At 40.8% G+C, this 19,656-nt stretch overlaps 1 protein-coding gene and 1 long non-coding RNA gene across 5 annotated transcripts in view; one reads left to right on the top strand and one right to left on the bottom strand.

The window, feature by feature from the left end:
- The window catches only part of FLRT2 (fibronectin leucine rich transmembrane protein 2), a 62,499-nt gene extending 48,878 nt beyond the window's left edge, over nucleotides 1-13,621 (bottom strand). The window contains exons 1-2 of one of the 3 annotated variants that reach the window (XR_007889589.1): nucleotides 12,721-13,621; nucleotides 11,897-12,446 (exon numbers count right to left, since the gene is read on the bottom strand). The gene's annotated coding sequence lies outside the window, so the exon portion shown is untranslated. Of the gene's footprint in view, nucleotides 1-9,524; nucleotides 9,749-11,896; nucleotides 12,447-12,720 lie in introns of those variants that run through there. The other 2 variants (XM_051620475.1, XM_051620474.1) reach the window with 2 other exon arrangements.
- Nucleotides 9,805-19,656, top strand: part of LOC127385104 (uncharacterized) — an 80,884-nt gene continuing 71,032 nt past the window's right edge. The window contains exons 1-2 of one of the 2 annotated variants that reach the window (XR_007889591.1): nucleotides 9,805-9,894; nucleotides 10,003-10,071. This is a non-coding gene — a long non-coding RNA (uncharacterized LOC127385104). Of the gene's footprint in view, nucleotides 9,895-10,002; nucleotides 10,072-19,656 lie in introns of those variants that run through there. The other variant, XR_007889590.1, reaches the window with a different exon arrangement.

Below are 19,656 nucleotides of genomic sequence, written 5' to 3'. Positions count from 1 at the left end.
TAAACAAAAATTAAATCTTTCATCAGCATTATTACTTGTTATAGTTTTGATAGTATCTTTAGGATACTTTGTGTCCTCAGTGCACCTGATATGACAGACATTAAAGAATGAACTCCAGCTTAAGAGTGAGATCCTTCTTAGCTGAAGAGCTAACTAAAATTTCTTCTGCTGCATGTATTTAAAAAATAAAGAGAGAGTGAGAGAAAGAAACAGCAGAGAATATAAATGCACATCAATACAAGTACCCTAGGCAGTTGAAGGGAGTGTAAATTTCATAGAAAGGCTATAGGTCTCTGCATTTTTTCTGCTTCTAATAAGCAGGAAATACTCTTTTAGCACAGCACTGAAGGAGTTAAAAATAATGCCTTACTGCCAAAAACGGTTATCATTCAACGCAACACAATAGACAGGGCTACACTTAAACACCCCTTCCGAAGACTGCCAAATATTACTTCATAAGACCTAAGTAGCTTGTGAACTGATACTGATGTTATCTGAAATGTTAAGATGTTTATTCTCCCAGTGCTTAAAGAGGATCATTTTTCTGCAGCTGGTTGGCTAGACTGCAGGATATCTTCTCTCGGTCGGCACATGCATAACCAGGCAATCATTCGGCAGCTTGTAAAATATGATTGCGTATGAGATATTGGTGGCCTAAGGGAAGTTCTGAATATCAGAGGTTCATAATTAGAATACTTTTACATTTGATCCAATAGAGTTTCCATCAATGTCACAGAGATGAGTGATTCTGAATTTCTGAGTCATCTCTGCTCATACAGACTGATTTATGCACCTTCAACTTTAGACAAATGAAGGGCGAAGAATTAAAGCTGAACCCTTCTACCTAGAGAGCTCCTTATCCTTAGAGGGGCTCTGAAATTTATAATCACCCTTCCCAGTGCTCAGGATCAAGATCTGCAGTTGATAACTCACAACCTATTTGTGCTCATGTCATCCATCTGCTTTCAGTCATTCTGTAAATCTGTGGTCGCACCATGTAGGATGTGTGGATCTGCTGATAAGAAATTTCTGCAGGAAAGAGAATCTGGGCAGATCAACAGTTCTGTTGCCAGAGCTGCTGGCAGCAACTCTAACATTTCATTTATTCCAGATTTATAAAGATCCACTAGGCTGATCTGACGATGGAGATGAGTGTTTGACTTTTGTGATAATAAACTATCTAGTTGAAACCTGTATTTTGTACTAAATATTAAGTTAAATATATACTGATAAGATAATCTAGTGTAGGAGAGAAAACAACCATCTTGTTAGCATAGAGATTTCCACAGTTCCTGAGCTGTGGGTTTGAGTTTCCTTCGGTTTTGCTTTTGGGTTTGATTTGTTTGTTCGGGTTTTTCATGTGTGTGTGGTTTGTTTTGTTTTGTTCCATTTTTACTTAATTTTAAATCACTTAATTTTACTGGAATTATACATAACTAAAAACTAAGGCAGTAATGTGAAGACAGGGAATCTGTACCCTGCAGCCAGCACTCGAAAAAAAAAGAAATCCAATTGCATGATTCTTTTAAAAATTGTATGAAACAGAGTACTACTTGTGATAACAGTTGTCTATTAACTATGAGGGAAAAGCAGTAGGGGAGAATGGTAAATAAACTAGAAAAACTTATATATAGTTTCCATTTCAAAATTCTACAGGATCATGGATTGCCCTGCCATCTAGTTACATAATAAAAAAGGAAGATGCTAACTGAGATTCCAAAGGGAATAGATTTTGCTAAACGATCTTTTGCCACTCTAATTCCCACTTTTTTCTTTTTTTTTTTTTTACATTTTGTTTGTCTGTATGTGTCCCTTTATAAATAAATGTACATGTTTATCATTCTGAATACACAATGCCACATGAGTAAAAAATATATTCTGATAGCACACAAAATGGATAAAGCAATTAGAGTAACCTTACTGTCAAATGCTCTGCCACAGAGGTTTAAATGTCTCTGAGCAATGATAAAGGAATTGGCTCTGTCTGTGGCATTCAAAGTACAGACTAAAAAAAAAAGTTTACCATTGTGCTTCTTTCTTGCTTAAGTATTTTCAGAGTTATAATGGTAGACACTTTTCTCTCTGAGTAAAAACTGCTATTCTGTTGCAAAACTGCTAAAGAAAAATGTTCTGAAATTAATTTTGTCAAACAGCGAAAGTAATTTCTCAGATAAAAAAAGGCTTCCACTGGCAAAACATATTTTACAATTTACTGCTGAACTGCTGCAAGAAGAAGCTCTTCACTGAGCAGCATGACACAGGGCCAGAATGAGCTATTTAAAAAATAACTTTTGGGTATATACCAATTTGATACACAAGATTTTGCAATACAGTTGGAAATTACTCCATATATATGTGTAGATGTGTTCATGTTCTGTTAAGTTTTAGCAGCCTTTAACTGTATACTTGTCTTCAGTGTGAGAAAATTTGTTTTTAGATTGCAAAATTTGTTTTAAAGGAGGAGAAATTTATCAGGCTGGATAACAGCACCTTTTATTTTTTTATTTTACTTCTTTTTGTGGGAAATTAAATTTCTATTGACAGTTCAAAGGATAAAAGGTCTCAGATGAAATATCTGAAAACATTTAAATAAAGAATGAAAACATTATGAGTACACTAGAGAACTAACTGTGAGCTATTGGTTAGCCTTAAGCATCATTTCCACCTCCAGATTCTCTTGTTCAATTAATAATAATGTGGGGCCTTACAGTAATGGATCAGTACCATATGATGCAATATACATTTAGAGCATTAACTTATTAAATTAGAAACCTCCAACCACCTGATCTGGGTTCACACCAATTTGGGTATCTAAATTATATTTTTTAAAATAATTATAATAAATTATGAAAGAAACAGCAAGTTTTCAACTGATATGGCTCAAGAAATATTGCTTAGTCTAGGAGCATTTGTGACAACTCAAAGCTAAGTGGCTAAAGATAAGAATAAGGTTAAACCTAGATCAGTCAGTGAGGTGGCCTGCGAAACCAGATGAACAAGATTGCTAAGTAGGGTACATTTAGTTGGATGCAAATCTCAATGACATGAGAAGCACCACCTAGGAAAAACTTCCTAGATCACAAATGAAATTATAAGGTAATACAAAGACACTACTAACAAATATTCCTTCATTTAGAGACACCTCACATGGCTTCAGTTAGCATTTTAGGCATGCAACAGAATGACTAAAAAACCACCTCATTTACCACAAACATAATTAATTACATGATATGCACACCCAGTGCCTGGCCTCCAGCTGAGTTTTATTTAAATGATGTGTACCTACATGGCTTGTTTCCCCATACACACATGAAGGAGCTGCTAATGAGAGCGTATATACATTAGTATAACCAGAGATACACTGATGGGGTGGTATCATCTTCAGTTACAGCTAAATGACATCATTTTGGGTTATTCAAATTATTACTCACATGAGTAACCACTAATCACGGGAAGAGTGTCTGTGAAATTAACTTGCCAGCAAAAGAGAGAAGGATTGAGTCTTGGAATCAAATAAATTAATGTAAAAAACAGTCTTTCAGCTGTGAAGTTCTGTTCCACAGGCACAGGTAAGTTTGCCACAGACTTTTCATTGACCTTGTGAGCAATACCTCGGATTTTCACCCAGTTTAGAAATTTCCTATACACTGAAGGGAAAATATATTATTTTTCTTGTTTAATTTGATTTGCAATTCACCAACAAAATTAATTGTGAATGAAAATTTAATACATATACTTTGAAGGGTCTGAGGGAGACCTCTGTGATTGCAGATGCAGGCAGAGCTACCTATATATATAACACATACACAGAAGATGTATTTATCCATGTACATATGTATAAAACCCTGCATTTGGTCTTTAGAACTGTGTATTGAACCTCTTCTTCTATTCATAAGATGTTGGTGTAAATTAATATTTTTTGTTGTTGCATTCAATTACAATGACATTGTGAATGTCACACCCATTTCAAAACAGTTCTAATACTGCAGTTCTTTTTCTCTGCAGGAAAAACATGCAGTAAATCTCAAGAGAAAGGAGTATTTGTAACTCTGAACCTACCATGTTCTGATCCTCTGGAATCTGTGTAAAGATTGAGGACTCCCAGGAGTACTAGGACACACTGCACGAGCACTACATCCTTTCCCCACATGCATCCTCTCCCTGTCCTTTTCCACATGATGTCTCTTGGCCAACTCTTATGGAACAGCTTAGGTGGGTATGAGCTACCTGTGCATCTAGGTGGTGCAGGCCTGTAAGTGCTGTTGGGGAAAGCTCTTCTGTAGTTTAATTTTCCCTGTTAGTTTAGGTGAAGGAATGACAAAAGCTGCCAGCAGGAACAGGAACTGACACTACTGCACTCAGTTTTCAGTTCTCAGAAGGTGCTGATGAGACTGTTCACTCAGAGCTCTGACCTTTGTTGTTCTTCATGGGTCATGTAGTACTTCCATACAGTTTGCATTATTTCCTGTAAGAGAACGATCTAGCAATCAGCCTGGCCAGACCTGCACCGAGTGCATGCCACTGAACAGCTAATGAATGAGGGAGATACAATTCCAATATAATTACCCCTCAAGATCCCTGATACAAAACAAATCCTGTCAACTTTTTTCAGATAAGGATTCTGGAATAGTTTCAGATTAATTCAACTGTAGCTAGCATTATTTTCAGGAAGGAACTGATTTTATATCTATATGATTTTGCATTTTTACGATTATCAGATTATCCACAACAACTTGGCCACAATAAACTCTTTTGACCAAAGAGCTGAACTTCTGCTCCTTCATCCAAATATTTTCACTGTGATATATGCACAAATAAATTGTGACAAAATGAACTAAATGTCTTCTTCTGTATTCTGTGGCTCAAAATACGTCCTCACCTGAGCCAGGATTTGTAAAACCAGACTGCAGACCATTACAGTAACCTATACGTCATTGTCCGTACTACCTTTCATAAGGATTCTTTTTCTTGATTTTTTTTTTTTTATTTACTAGTCTTTAATCCATAAGTGTTGCAGAAAATTACAATTATAATCTACCTTGTAAATAGGTAGCTGCTGATTAAGTTATATGAAAGTAGCCTATTGACTTGAAGGCCAAGCCTGAATATTATCTGTGACCTTTAATCCTCTGCTTTGTAAGTCCTACGCAGTATTGACCAGGGCCTGTCAGAAGCAAGTCATTCCTCACCTGGAGCCAAAGTAAAATCATCACTTTGCAGGACCAAGTCTCACAATGATCTAATCCTGTACATCAAAAGCCTATTGAGTTTTGTCTGCAAGGACTGAAGGGTCAGTTTCAATGATAGCGTACCTTCGAATGAGCAACAATTCTCTGAGCCGCATGCTTTTATAAATACATCCTCACATTAAACTAGGCCAAAAAAGGGGGTTTTTAACAACAAATTAAAAACTAAAACAGTTATAACTTGAAGTAAAACATACAGGAGATTACTTGTGGGTAAAGCGGACAGCACACAATTTCTTTTCAGAAGGGATATTTTACAGACCTCTTTATGCATCATTAAGTTTTTGGAAATGCTGAATAGAGCAGGATGGACTTGTTTTAAAAAGTTGCCAATATTTAATGTTGATTAGTTCAAAGTGCCACGTTAGAAGAAGGAATTGAAGAGTGGAAAAGCAAACTGTTAGCTGGGTATGCCACTAATTAAAAAAAAAAAAAAAAAAAAAAAGTATAAAGTTGAAACGCCTTTCACCAGTGGTGGAAAAAAACAGATTTAATTGCACTATACCTGGGACATATTGTTTGATGTGACTGGAATATAATTTGCTAAATAGAGAATAGTTTTTATTTCAAGTGCTTCTTTCCTGAGTATTACCCATGGATTAAGGTTTGAGTTTCTTTTAAATAAATGCATAAAACATTCCCACCAATAAACATATTCTAATTAGTATTTTTGTGACTGTTTTCCTTTAAAATAAGTCCATTACTTGAAAAGTGTAGGTTACATATGGCTGTAGGGGCACAAAAGCTCATAATCTTCAGTGTATGTCAAATTAATCTTCTTTACAGTAATAACTATATATTATTATTTTCTGTAATTTTTTAATAAAAGACAAGTACAATACAAATAACTCTTTTTCCACAAGGAAATAAAAAGCAATTTTTATACCTACAGAGCAAGTTCCAGCTCTTTTACTTTCTTGAAGAAATAAATAAAAAGCACTGGCAGAAAGGCTCCTGAAAAGACTGCCCAATGGGGAGGGAGGAAAACACCTAAAAACTTCGTATTACCAAGCACTGAGGTAATCAACTACAATCTGGAAAATGTCAAACAATGGTATTCACCTATCCAAAGATATTGCTAATCAAGTCCTCAACTGCCATTTACAATCACTAACTAAAACATGGAATATAGCTGTGGATATAAACAAGAGACAAATTAGTATTGGGAAGCTGGGTTTAATAATCCCCTAAAAGAGACCATCTGTTTATAAAGACCCCCTGTTCCTTGATCTCTGACATGTATTCCTAATACAGACACAGCTGGATTTTTTTTTTTTTACATTCTTTAAACACCCTGCTACTATAAAGTCTACTTATACTATATCTGGTCTGAGTGTATGTATCAAGTTTCAGTTATTATGTAAGCACTCAGGGGCAATAAAATTTCACATAGAGTCAGTCTGCTTTAGAGTAAGTATTAAACATAATGAACATAAATGCAATTCCTTTATTACTGATTTTCAATACCACTGGATAATTTTTGTTGTTTTGATTTTTGCAAATGTTCATCATTTTGTCACAGGAATAGCTGGAACAGACTTGAGAGTTCTTTTCAAGTACTTGATAGATACGTGGAACTGGAGTTTGGTTTTCTAGTTTTCCAGTTTAAAACACTAGGATATCACTGTCTGTAATGAATAGGACATTGATAACCTGACAGGCTAGGTGATTTGCAGGTATAAAAGACCAAAGCAATTTATAGCCTGTGTTTCCTATCCACTTTGGTGAAGAAAAAGGGGAAAAAAGCCACCACTGGCTATATACTTCTCACAGATAGAGGTCACTAATGGACTAGATTTGAATCCATCTGGTAAATGCCTGAAAGTTACATGAAAGTAATCTAGTGCAAAATGAACTCATTTTGAGATTAAAGAAGTAGCAGCGATGATTAAGAAATAAAGCTCTCACCTTCCTGGAAACAATATTATCTTAAGTGTGCCTTCTTTCTAGTCCTTTAAATAGAAAGTGCAGTACAGGAAAAGCCTGATAGCGATGCTTGTTTGAACTTCTTTTTGTTTTCTTGACTTGGTAAAACTATGTCTCTCTTTCTTTTCTGCGGGAAGGGTAGGCAAGTCAGCCCCAATAACATCCTACGGTTTAGATACTGCTATTTTAAGCAGCTAAAGGCAAACACATTCTTGATTCTCAAAGGAAACCATAGCCTATGTAATGCAGATTCCAACTGGGAGGGTGTAGGGTTGGGCAAAGGAGATATGTCTATATCCTAAATCAAACAATCCAGCAGGCCAGGATATAAATGTGACTTGTAACAGTGGCTCAAATTAGATCCAGACTCTCAAAGCCAAACACAGATAACATCACCTTATACAAAATACAGGGCGTATGTATGTGAGGAGCAACTCTTTCAAGAATTCTGGGTGCACTCCAGCACCACTTCTTGCTACAGCCTTGGACTTTGGAAAACACTGATGACTGTTCTAGTCACAGGTAGTTTTATTGATACTGTATTTACACAGTGCTCTGACTTGCTTACCTACAGTACTCCTGGCTTGCAGTCTCTTAACTGTCTCATTGCCATATCAGGATAGAGAAAAAAGAATTTAAATAGTAAATTTCCTACAATTAGTAATGTAGATACTTGAAATCTCTCCTATAACATATATTTCAGGAACAAGATCAACACTAACATTTTAACATCACTTTCATCACTTAGAAATGCTGATTTTTAAATAACATCTGTTATATCTATTTGATTATGCAAAGATTATGTCTCAGTGATAACATTGCATACATTGACTTTTTAAAGGAATAAAGGAAAGAAAGGTGGACAAAGGTATGGATGTACAGTACTTTTTAAGGGTTTTGAAAAAAAAGGCCAGGATGGATTTTTCTCCTTCCAAAAATACATATATTTGAGACCAACTCATTAATTTTCTCTGAAACTACAAATATATAAAAGTGGTCTTGGAGAAAGTGAGTATCAGTGAATGAAGCAAGGAATAAAGTCCATGGAAGTCTGGAGGGAGGGGAGGTTTTTTAAAAACCAAGGAGTGATCAGTCTCAACCTTTAAACTGGTTTAATTTCCCTGCAAGCGCTGTAAAGTTAGATGCAATAAATAAACCTTAACGCACCATGTCTTTCTGAGCATATATGAGCGTGTGTGTGTGTGTCTGCACACGTCTCTGTGTGCGAGAGAGGTCCGACTTGCTCTAGTATCTTTTCCTGCTCCTCACGCAGGGAACCTCTCCCTTTCTATTTAGCCAAGCTCTGCATTGCAAAAAGCAGCGTCTGAAGAAATCTAATCAGTACCTTTCACACGGAGTATAGGAATTTACACGGATTTGTGCCTTGGATTTATTAGCTTATTGTAAGCCTTAAAACAGATTTCCTCCATTAAAATTAATTAAAAGCTCCTGTTGACTGATTCCCACTTCGAAAAGAAGATGGAGAGTCTGGAGAGTCATACTTTCTTACTTTGCTGCTGATTTCTTTATCTTTTATGGGGTTTTATCTCATGCCCTAGAGAGGTCTCTTCAGCTGTTTCACTTCTTTTTGCGACCTGTTTTTTTTTTATTATTTTTTTTTGGTTCACACCCTCCTCACAGTATTTTATATAATTTTTGCCAGAGATCAACGTCTAACTCAGCAGGTCTATGAGGGACTCCTTTGTATTCCGAAGTCCTTCTCTTAACCTCGCCCCCACCCACTCACCACCAGCCCCCACTCAGCAGGCTGCTAATGGGGATCTGATGGATACTCCTGCTAGACGCAGCTCCCTGCGCTTCTCGTCGTTTAGAGCTCTTAACACTCGCCAGCGCCGAGCTAAGCCGCCTGCCTCTTCCGAGCAAGGCTCACCTTTAAAGTTCCCGTTTCCCAAATAATGCTAATGGAGGTGCGAACACAGCCGCTCCGCCGGCTCCCCTGCAGCAGGGGTAGCGCTCGGCTCTCCCCTCCCCGCCCAGCGCCGTGCGGTTGGGGGTAGCTTCGGCACCCGCCCGCTCGGCACTGAAATGAGACGGGGGAGCTGGGACATGGCCGCAGCTGCGAGCCCCGCTCCTAACCCACATGCTGGCGTAAAATGACCCAGGGAGCCTCCTAACACTTGCCACCGGCCATTCATAAATTCGTGCCTGTGTGTGCCCGGTGCCGCACACTGGCAGGCACGGGACCCCGAGGCGGAGACGATATTTCTGACACACAATCTGATCCCGGCTCCTCAACTTCGCCTTCTCGGAGAATGCAAAGGGCGCCGGGACTTTAAACCGCCTTAGGCTAGTATTACTTAGCAAGGAATATATAGAGAAAAGAAATCCCACCTGGCGGTGTCTGGGAATCCTTCGCCAGCATAGATCATAATCCCGCTCCGCGCCTTTGGCCCCCCACACCAAAAGTCCTCTTCCGCCGCTCCTCGGTGGTGGTGGCCGCCGCCCGCCGAGCCGCGCAGCGCGGCCGCCCAGCGTCGCTCCAGGCCGGCCTCACGGGCCCGCTCCCCGCCGGCGGCCGCCGCCGCTCCGGAGCGACCCTCTCGCTTCCCGCGCCTTCCTCCGCCCTCACGAGGCAGCGGCATCGTCCTCCCCCCTTCTCCGCCACCTCCTCCTCCGGCGCGCAGCCCGCGGCTCTGGCATCCCCAACGCACTTTCTCTCCTCGATTCGTTCGCTCTTCCCCCCGCCGCTCCTCCTTCTCCGGTAAAAAAATAAAAAATAAACGAGAACGGGCTGCGAGCACGCCTGGGCTTGGGGTTTCTTTCTTTCTTATTTTAATTTTCTCTTTCTGTCCTCTGGAAATGATGAAAGGATCACATGAGGAGCAGGCACGGAGACCCAGGACCCCTGGAAGTCGGAGAAGGCATCGCACGCATATATGTGAGTATATGTGTGAGTGTGTCTGGCTCTCTCCAAGTCCTGCGCCTGCCTTCAGCCGGGATTGCAGGTTGATTTTAGCAGCAATGATGGCTCAGATCTGACTATTCCCTGCTAATGTAAGTCGTGCCTTTTTTTCCTCCCTGCCTGACACCCCAGGGAGATGTTTACAGTAATGAATTCAGTTGATAGCCATCTCTCTCTCTCTCTCTCTCTCTCCTTCTCCTGGAGTCCCTCCCACATTTCTAGTTTAAAGAATGCTTGGAAGGCAGGGCTGCAACCTAAAGCTTTCCAAGAGGGAAAGTCAGACTAGGTTTTCCCTTTTTCTTTCTTTCCTTCTTTCCTTTTTTTTTTTTTTTCCCCTTTTTTTTTTTTTCTTCTTTTTCCTCTCCCGCTTTTAACCCACTGATTGCTGAGGGCATTTTAGTGAGATGCGTCCCTCTGTACTCATCTTCCCCCCTGCCTGCTCAGCGAGGGGAACCAAGCGGGCGGCTCTCTCAGGGGGTGTGTGGGCTGCGCAGCCCCAAGACCCCTGCCCCGCTTTACCGCATAGCCCGCAGGGCCGGGATTCTGGAAAGGAAGGTGCGGGCATCGCCGCCCGCCCTTCACGGTGGGGTTGCCTCGGCCCTGCTGCTCCGCAGACTCTTGGGCTGAAAAGGAAAGCTGGGAAGTGATCTGAAAAACTCGTCTAGCTGCGATCCTGAGTGGGAGATGCCCTCGTTCGTTGTAATTACAGCCGTGCTCCTACCAACATGGCGATATTTTATGTGCAACCACCGGCAAGCCCGCCTCCCCCACCCCCTTTTTTCTCTCTCCTTCTCCCCTTGAGAACTTTTAGGTAGGCAATAGCAGTACGCCATAAATACAGAATAAAAGAAAGTCCAACCCCCAGGGAAGAGACGGACCTCCTTTAGTATTTCGTCTCATTTCCATCATCAGTCAGAAAGAGTTTAAAACCTCTGCAGAATCCGCCTTTTTCCCTAAGGCGCTAACAACACCATCCCCCCGCCCGCTTCTCCCCCACCCCCGCCCCCGCAATGTCTCCTGTGCACATTCAGTGCGTGTGTGTGTATATGCATCCCGTGCTGTCTGCGCTTGTTTCGGGGTAACCCTTCCCCCGCCGCCCAGTTCCCTAGTAAGCTTCTGCCTTGTCCTGACAAGTTCACTTAGAGGCAAGGCTGTTTAATACCGAGAAGTACTTGAGCGATAGGATAAAGCCATCAAGGTAGGACGTGAGGTGTATAAAGAGAATTTGTCTCAAACTTCAGCATTAGTAAAGAAAATGAACAATGCGGCTTTTGCTGCTAGTTACTTTAAGAGGGGGGCTGAGGAGGGTTGGAGAAGAGGAACGCTGATCAATGCCATGTGTCGAGGAAACAGAAAAGCCAAGTGAAACGCCTCGGAGTTTGCTGCCCCCTTCCCCCTGGCTGCTCACTAGTTGCATTTTCTGGTCAGCCGTACCTCAAAAGCTGAATCACTCGCCATTGTCTCCGCACCTCCTTCCCCTGGGGGCGAGGCTGGAGGGGGGGTGTCTAAGTTATTCACGGCTTCAAAGCCTTAATAAGCCATAACGAGATGCCCGTCGCGGAGTCCCGGCGTGGTGTGCTCGGTACAGTTCTTGCCACCTCGCACACGCCCTGCCCTCCATCCCGTGCCTTCCAAGGGGTCTTAGGAGAACCACCACGTATTTGATAGTCCCGAGCAGAGCTGCTTGCACCTCGGAGAAGAGGTTATACCCCAACCTACGTGAATGCACGGAGTCATGGGCGGGGGGGGGGAGAGGAGGGGAGGGGGCGGAGCGCGTAAGTGGGAGCGCAGGTAGCGCGGTATTTCTCAGGGGACTCAGCGAGGGGAAAGAAGTTGATGACGAGACCCCTTTCACCTCCCAGCATCGCAGCCTCCTGGACCGGGGTCTGCTATAGGCCTCCGAGATGGAGAGGAGGGAACCCGGGGCCCTCCTCAGGGCAGAGCTGGCCGGGAAGGAGGGGGCCTGGCACGGCTCAGACCCCATGGGAGAGCCTGGATCCCCGGCTCGAAGACGGGGCTGCTCTGAAGTAGAGTCTGCCCTCTGGTCCCAAAGATCAGGAAACTCGTAAGGTCCAAAAGCGAATGAACAACCTTTGTAAAAGGCTCTTCTGGGTCCTTTTTGACTTTTTTAAGATCTGATTTATTTATTTATGTATTTATTTTTAAGATTTTGCATACTTTTACGTATGATATGCGCATACTTATTGCGCATGATATGTATCTCTTTTCCAAATATTATTGACAACTGTGCATTTTCTCGTAGGGGAAAAAAAAATAATAATCCCTTTCTAAGTCTTTCTTATCCTCTGTCCACTCATTCCTTCTTTCTCCAAGTCACCAGTATGAGCGACCTGTCGACAACACATAAGGCAAAGAAGATCTTTGTTGGTCACGGGCATTTCTGCTCGCTATGCCCCCAGTCAAGGAGAAAAATGGGAATGCTAAACATTTCTATAAGGCTGCCGGCTGCTGCCCTACCCCAGCGGCTCAGGGACATTAAGAGGAATTATACCTGTCCCCTCCCTGTCCCTTCAACCAGCCCATACTTCAGAGAAAGATATCTGGGACACATTTTTGTCAAATCAAGATAGTGTCAGTCCAGAAAGTGGCTTAACTAGCAGTTACCTGCTCCTGCGGAGATGGGTCCTTTTCGGTAGTCACCCAAAGCCCACCGGGTCGGGCAGGTTGAAAGGGGAGAAAGTAGCAGAACAGCTAGGATCCGGCATGGTATTATTTTAAGGATCACCATCAAGGTCTCTGTTTTCCATAGCTGCCAGTGGTCACCATCGCCCAAAGTTTCTTTCAAGGAAAGGAGGAAGGAAATTTTCTTTCCAAGCTGATGTCCAGCCGGTCATTTGACCCTGACACCCACCGATGACACTGAAGAACACCCTTCTAAAGCGGTTAAACGCCTCCCAATTTCCTTCTCTTTCCCCCGGCGGCTCCGGCTGAGCGCCACGGAGCGATCTTATCGCCGTGTGATCATTGCTCACCGGTGACAACCAGAGATGCAGAGCTTCTAAGTGAGGGTGACAGATTTCAAACGCGGGGCTGTGGCGTACTCAGCCTCAGACATATTCTTCCTCAAACTTTGCCTAGCAAGCAAGTCAGCGGCTTAACCCTTTGTAGCCCTTTCTCTCGCCCGGGCACGGAGATCTCAGCCCATGGGAGAGCACGTATTTGAACTGCAGCGCACACGGCTACTCGGCTTGGCACTTTTTAGTACTTGTCATTTTCTATTCTTGTTTAGAGTTGAAACAAATCAGGACCACCAACTCGGAGGAGCAGCTGGAGAGATGAATTCTTCTCTGTGGTTAGGGGCTAGAAAGGTCCTCTCGGCAAAGCAGTTCTCTTGCGGACTCACCTGTGGTCCCTAATTTGTCACCTCGTCCAGTATGCAGGCATGAATCCCTCTCACACACGCATATGCAGAGCTTCTGCACTTTCCTCAGTGTGGTGTGGCTGAAAGTACAGAACCGAAAATGCTATTTCACTCAATCCTCCGAATTCAGCTCGTGTACAGTTTACTAATAACAGTAGAGAAACCAGCAAGCGAGAACGGAAAGTATTTCCATGGGGGAAAAAAAAACACAATAAAAAAACCCGAAAAAACAAAAACCCAAACAAACAGCACTTTGTAGTCAAAGGAAATATTTACCACTAGCTAACTCTAGCATGTCAGACCGTATTTCCTCCAAAGCAGAAAAGAGCCTTAAAAATGAGAGAAAATAATGTGCAATTCAGAGATTAAATGAAGTACATGAAAGCTTTCCAGACTCAGTACCACCAACTTGGAGCCTGATGTCAAGACTACGCTGTAGCACTGTAACACAAAGCTGTAGAGAGGGAAACATGGAAATTAGCAAACTTCATTGGTTTTCTACTATTAATATACATATTTTCCAGTAAATTAGGATGTTTCTGTCACTTTTCTCTGCCACCCCCACTCCGGGGGAGAAAAAAAAAAAAAAAAAAAAAAGACCTCCAACTGCAGCTGAACAACACTGATAGCCTGGAGGTGGCATCGACAGCTGGGAGCTCCTTCAGAGCCCCAGTGGTCGCGCAGTAGGAAGGACACACAGGCAGGTCAGTGCGTGTGAAGGGGAATCTGAGTGCTCTCTTCATTAAGCATGTAAGATAAGGCTGGACAAGGAAGGAGAAGAATCCTACAATAAGCAAAAGGATAGAAAAAAAAAAAAAAATCTCCTCCCACTCACATTTCTAAGTTTACAACTTAAGCGCAACAGGAAGATAAACCCTCTGGCGAACATCCCCCAGCTCCTCTCCAAAACAAGAAGACCCTTTAAACGTAGCACATATGGTTATCCTGTTTATAACAGAGGGTGACATAAGCAGAGAGCGTGATTAGACCTGACCGACTGAGGTTTCCCAGGCAGCTGCCGCAGGTGCGCAGCGGGAGCTCCGCGGGTGCGGATCGCGGCCGCCTGCACGTCCCGCGGCGCGGCCAAGGTGGCAGCAGAGCACAGCTCTAGGGCCGAGCTCGGCGGCCAGAACTGGAGACGCTGCGGGGGAATCTCCCCCGTATTCGCCCTCCAACACGCTCTGTTTAAACTGGTAACACGTACCCCTAAACAATTTTCCCCCAAGATGTGCGAAGCATGTGTTTATTTATTCTGAAACTGCATTGCTATGAACTGAAAGGAGAATATAAAAATGTATTTTCTTTAAATTATCTGTGATCATGCAAGACAGCTAGCCTGGATGCTTCATCTATAATACAACCTCACTAATTTAAAAGATAATGTGAGATGAGATAAAGTTATGAAATATTATAATTATGAAAGTGTCTTTTTCATAAATGTCTTTTGGTTTGGTTTGGTTTTTTTTCCCCCTAGCGATATTGTTGGAATGATTTCTCCAGCTTGCAAGGGAGAGGAAAAAAAGAGCTGAAAGTAGTTCTGTAGCTGCAAGTCTGGTCTAAAACATACTGAATCATCTCAATTTTTATCAGTAATGTCAACATTTGGACCAGGTGTTAAATTCATGCTGGGGTCAGAAGCTAGAAATCTCAGTATGGATTCTTCATCACATTTTTGGCAAAATCGTTAAAAAAAAAAAAAAAAAAAAAAAAAGGGAAGGTAAAGAACATTTAGAATAGTAGACCAATGAGTTATTAAGATACTGTTATATTATGTCAGATTCTAGACAATAAGAAAGGAGAGCAACAAGGCTGGTGAAAGACCTAGAGGGAAAGCCTTACAGTGATAGGCCGAGGGAGCTGGGGTTGTTTAGCCTGGAGAAGAGGAAACACAGGGGACCTTATCACTCTCTTTCAACTTCCTGAAGGGAGGTTGTAGTCAGGTGGGGGTTGGGCTCTTTTTCCAGGCAACTAGTGACAAGACAAGAGGTCATGACTTTGAGCTGCTCCAGGGAAGGTTTAGGTTGGATATTAGGAAGTACTTTCTCCTGGAGAGGGTGATTAGACATTGGAATGGACTTCCCAGGGAAGTGGTGGAGGCACCATCCCTGGATGTGTTCAAGGTAAGGCTGGATGTGGCACTTAGTGCCATGGTCTAGCCAATGTGGTAGTGTTAGGTCATAGGCTGGGCCTGATGATCTTAAAGGTCTTTTCCAGCCTTGGTGATTCGGTGATTCGGTGATTCTGTGTGATTCTGTGAAAGTATGGATGCGTTCCTTTCCACTTTAATGAAGAAAATGAAGCATTTTAACTAGAACTACATTAGACTGGAAAAAAACACAAACTCTATTAGTATTTTCTGTAAACTCTCACTTCTATGGTGAGCTTAAAAAGAAAATATCATACTGGTTGTAAAACAAACTTTGGCAGAGTTTGTAATAAGAGTCAAATGGTAAATCTCTACCATTTTGGAATGTAAGGTTTGAATTTAATTTCCAAATAAAAATAATAATAAAATTTAAGTATGCCTTTAGGCTGTCTTTGTTTGTTGTGTTTCTCATCAGCTCCTTCTTCCATTCCCTTTTCACTTCAGCCCATTGTCACCTTTTTTTAACTGTTATGTGTTGTTAGGTATCACCTTGTAATAGTATACATAATGCTTTGAGTTGATGTACTTCATAGACCTGAACTAGTAGAGGTTCTCCCTTCTTTCCTTTAAGAGGTTTCTGCATTTAGCTTTTGACAGTATCATGATAAACTATTTCTATGGATTGCCTTTGGCCATTCTTCACTGTCTTTTCCCAGGAGACACAGGAATCCAGGGGTCCTAAAAACCTTCATTTGTCTTTAATACTGAGGAGGATGTTCCAAGGTTTTATGTTTGCAGCCTCTTTGTGAAGTTGATTTTCGATAAAATCAGGAAATAATCTGGTCAAGATCTGTTGAATAACTTTGTTTGTTTGGGTTTTGTTTGTTTTTTATGCATGTGTGTGTTTTGTTTGTTTTCTTTTCCCCTCTTCTGAATACTTCAGAGACTTGTGTCCAATTTTGTTCAAATCAAAATCCATCCACCCAGATTCTATTTCATAGACACAGTGTGAAAAAACTGATAACTATGTAAGACAGGAAGGCTCATCTGTAACATTTTATTACATATGAAACAATGAAAAAGTATGTTTTTCTGAACATACTTTTAGACCAAAGTAAACTATGACAAATTACATCCTGTATTGTGCCATATCATTTTAAACACAGTTTGCAGGGGAGACAGTATCTATGTATAAGTTGCTGGTTGCTTATCTTAATGTCCATGCTAAAAGCAGTTGCACATATACAGACTAATCCAGTCAACAATTAACTGCATCTGATGAAATTCAGGTGATTGAAATAGCTAAATAGTAACAGACACAAGAATCTGGCAGTCATTAAACATTGTATTGGTTATTTTATTATTTATTTTTTTCATATATGCAAAATATCAGGGTGAAATATAATTATGTGAAAAGTAACTGGCTGAAATAATTACACTTAAGAAAAAAACCACGTTCATTTATGACTGACCTATCTACTTACCATGGTGGAAGTAGAAGGCGTAAGTAGAACCTTGTGAACAGCATACAAAGGGCCCATGTAAGTTGTTTCTTTAACAGATTCTAAGTAAAATCACTATGGGCATTTTCATTGTCTTTGCCAGCTTTTAAAATAAAAAAAAAAAAAATCATCTCTGGTTCTGTCACTGAACCCTTACCTTTCCGGAAAAAAAAATCCACACACTTCTTTCGACGTACTTTAGCTGCACTATATAGATTCAAAACACCACCTCAGTGAAAGTCATACAGCATTCATTAAGTTTCCCCTTATGCATTCATCACTCCTCTTTTATTCTAAGTGTAGAAGGCTAGAAGGCAGACTATCAATCTATTCTAGAGAAACTATCACTTTCCGATTGGAAGGCCATCTGCCTTGTCTCCCAAGGGACCTCAAATTCTAATTTTCTACTGATTAAAAAAACAGATTCATTTGTACTTTCTTATCCACAGGTTCAGCAGGCTAAAATCACCTTTTCACTTCTGTTTCTGTCAAGTCTTTTCTGGTAACTTTTCCTGTTTTCAAGGGGATGGTTGCAATTATGGAAGAGTCTCTCTAAATGATCTGAGAGAACCCAGTTTTCTTTCAGCTTTTAGAATTATGAGGATTTATAAAAGTTGGATAAGATAAAATTATTTTAAAACAATTAGCTTGGTCAAAGTGTCTCAATATTGTTTAAAGAGATAACATGAAAAAAATGCTACAATGCGTAATATAGACCCTTTGTCTCATAGTATATATCTTACAGCTTTATGGGTGTTCAATTTCCATGCAGCATTTTATGCAAGACTAGTAAACTTTGTTCTACAATGTTTTTTTTTAAAAAATAAGCTCTGTCTGACAGCTGTTGTCAACCTTCTTCCAATTCGGGTATAAGATAATAATGTGTAATAAGATGTAGATTTTCTGTTGAAATGTATTGATTTTTGCTTTTTCTGTGTTAAATTCTTGATTGTGATAAAGAAGAAATGCTGTTTTGTGAAGCCTTTTCTAATCCTTCCTGATTGTTTATTTTAGAACATATTGTTGTAAAATGGATAGGTGAAAATTAAAGTTGGTTTTGATTACCTAAAACAGAAGGTATAAAGACATTACCTTGACCACCAAGGTCAAGAATCAGAAACTACATGATTACACCTCCAAACTCAGAAATAAATGAGGAAAAGTCTTTGCATGTTGCTGCGCCAGAAGGTCCCCATTCCAGAGGTTACTACCAGTGGGAAGAAAAGCATGTCACTGTGATACAGACTGATCACCTGAAAGGAAAAAAAAAAGAAAACAAAACCAAAACAAACCAACCCAGGCAGAATGACTAGGCAGATGGCATCTGTTTTGAATTCTGATAAATGGGCAATAAGCTTTCAGGTCTTTGAGTGGATTTTGAGGCACTGAAAATATCTTGTGAAATCTCTTGTTTTGTTCTTCAGCAGTGCAAAGCATCCACGTCACAGATTTGTGGACTGAGTGGGATAAAAAGGTTGTCACAGCAGTCAACAACTCTTTATCAGTTTTGAAACATAAGGTACCAGCAAAATTTTGTTCAGTCCTAAACTTTTTGTTAGGATCTAGTAAAAGAGACCTTATGCCACTTCAATAATCTCTTTATGGACAGGAAGGTGTTGCCTTTTAGACTTAGGGGGAATGTTTTTAGAAGGAACAAGATTCTCTTGTGAGATCTACTGAAGCAGTGAAATGTTCAAGCATCCATCCAGGTAACCAGGGCCTGCTGGCAGAGAAAGAGATAGGTTATGCTTTAATGAGGGATGTGTGCTGTATGAAAGCAGAAATTCACTGCTGAAAGATATGAGGCTGCTTACTACATTGACACTGTGATGCGTATATAATACCAATGCATTTTTTAATTAAATTCATTCCCATGCTATAAAAGAACTAGAAAGGTGTTAGTTTATTTCACTGATGGGATATGGAAGTAGCCTGACTAGGCTGTCTAAAACCATCTGCAAAATTGCACCAGGATTACAAATTTAGTGTCAGTAAAATTTAGCAAGGGGTGCTTGTTAGGAAATTCCACTCCCCTCGGTTTTCCATGTTGCAGTCTTCACAGTCCTTGAGATCTTGAACAATCCCTGGGCAATGACCTATATCAGCTTTGTATGGACTCTGTTCATTCAGCCTGTTAGAGACTGCTGACCATTTTTTTAGAAGAAAATAGCTGTATGAAAAGCTATCAGGATATGGGATTGTTTTTCTGGATTATTTATTATTATTATTAATAATAATTAAGAAGTTGCAGTGTACTACTTCATTGCTTTTGACTCAAACAGAACCTTCCACAATTCATGATGAGATTTCTTTTTGGTTACTTCTGCTTACTTAGTGGTGAAATTTTAATTTGAAATCAAGCACGGGTTTATTTAGTTAAAACACACCACACATACAAAGTCCTAGGTGGAGTAAGTATGAAGAAGGGTCAGAAACATATCCCCAGGATAAACTGAACTTTTTACTTGCATCAAAAAACTATCTTTCTTTTCCTCAGGCAAAAAGAATGCTAACAAGTTATAGTATTCTTTTGGTAGGCTTAGAGAAGGCAGTGAAATCCTCCCTGAAGAAAATTAAGTGGTTTGTTTGTG

The sequence above is a fragment of the Apus apus genome, chromosome 5 (genome assembly GCF_020740795.1).
Source record: "Apus apus isolate bApuApu2 chromosome 5, bApuApu2.pri.cur, whole genome shotgun sequence".
In the NCBI taxonomy this organism is placed as follows: Eukaryota; Metazoa; Chordata; class Aves; order Apodiformes; family Apodidae; genus Apus; species Apus apus.
This window is presented reverse-complemented; position numbering and strand designations above follow the sequence as displayed.